We start from the raw sequence: 1,304 nt of genomic DNA, 5'->3' as shown, positions 1-1,304 counted from the left end.
ACCAACAACTCAGTGAGGGCTGGCTTACACTCACCCCACACACATCCAGCATAGGCATCACTGTACATGAGACCCTGCCAATAAAGGGGCCAGGCGCACGTGCCCGTAGCCAGTCCCACCAACTATGTAAGTGTGTCCGTATGGTCATTATGTATGCATGAGGGCCTCTGGCCCATCAACATTACATTGTGCTGTGTACAGCGGACGCAACCGTGCCCCCGCTGGCAGCGGGTACGACCTTGGATGTGTAGCTGTGTCGTCAGCCACTTAATACGTAAGAGGAGTGGACTGGGCCGCCGTACAGTGGTCCAACGTGGGTGTGTGAATGGTAATTCAGGGGCTCTGGGTGTGGTTCAGTACAGGAATTATGCAAATGCATGTATCTCTTTCGCAGTGTGGATCTCTTTTGTGGGGTGTAGGGGGTCCCTGATGAGACTTAGACACCCTGTATGTGATGTAGTTCGGCTTCCATGAGCTCTGACCCCACCCGCCCCTGTTTGGCGACCCCCTTTTGGCATTCTGACACCTGGCTTCTGAATTCAATGTGTGCCTTGGTGAAGTGTTGGGAGCCAGCCGAGGTGGCGGGAGCTTCCTGCTGTGTGGTCTGTGCATGGGCTGGGGTCTCCTCTATGTAGCTTGGCTGCCCTGCTCCTGGGGGTGGGTTGCCTAAGATGTCCATGAGCTGTTGTAGTGCGTTGGTGTCGAAGGTGTGGTGGTCGTCTCCAGCATCACTGATGAGTTGTCTGGTCTGCTCTGCTGGAGGTGTTGTTTGTCCCTCTGCAATGTGATGGAGAGATGCATGTATGTTGGTGCATTGTTCTTGTTGACATGCATGACAGTGTACATTGTGACTGGGAGGTGCTGTCAATTTGATGCGGGACAGTGGACATTTGGACTACGTGACGGATGTGAGGTTGTACACGTACATTTCAATCTCCCAGTTTCCTGCTCTGTTAGATGTGATTGGCCTGTTTCTGTGCTTGAGCGGACCCAGCTGTGTCCCCTGATCTGCAGTGTCGATGTTGCACTTTGTACCACATTGTCGTGGGATGTGTTGTGATTGCTATGTGTGTTTGCTGCAGTGTGCCACAGGGATAAGGGACATGATCCTGGGTCATTGAGGGTGTGCAGTCTCCTACACGTCGTTGTGTATGTGTGTCATTGTGTTTATCTCTCCCTACCCCCCAGTCCCTGGTCATTAGACACCCTGTTGATGTTGTGTCAGGTCCTATCGAGCTGTGTCCATACTCTCAATTCCTTGCACCGTCTCCACACTGATGACTGTGGCCTCCATTTCCTCCAGC

This window comes from Lissotriton vulgaris, chromosome 5 (assembly GCF_964263255.1).
Source record: "Lissotriton vulgaris chromosome 5, aLisVul1.2, whole genome shotgun sequence".
Lineage (NCBI taxonomy): Eukaryota > Metazoa > Chordata > Amphibia > Caudata > Salamandridae > Lissotriton > Lissotriton vulgaris.
Note: the sequence above shows the minus strand (reverse complement) of the source record.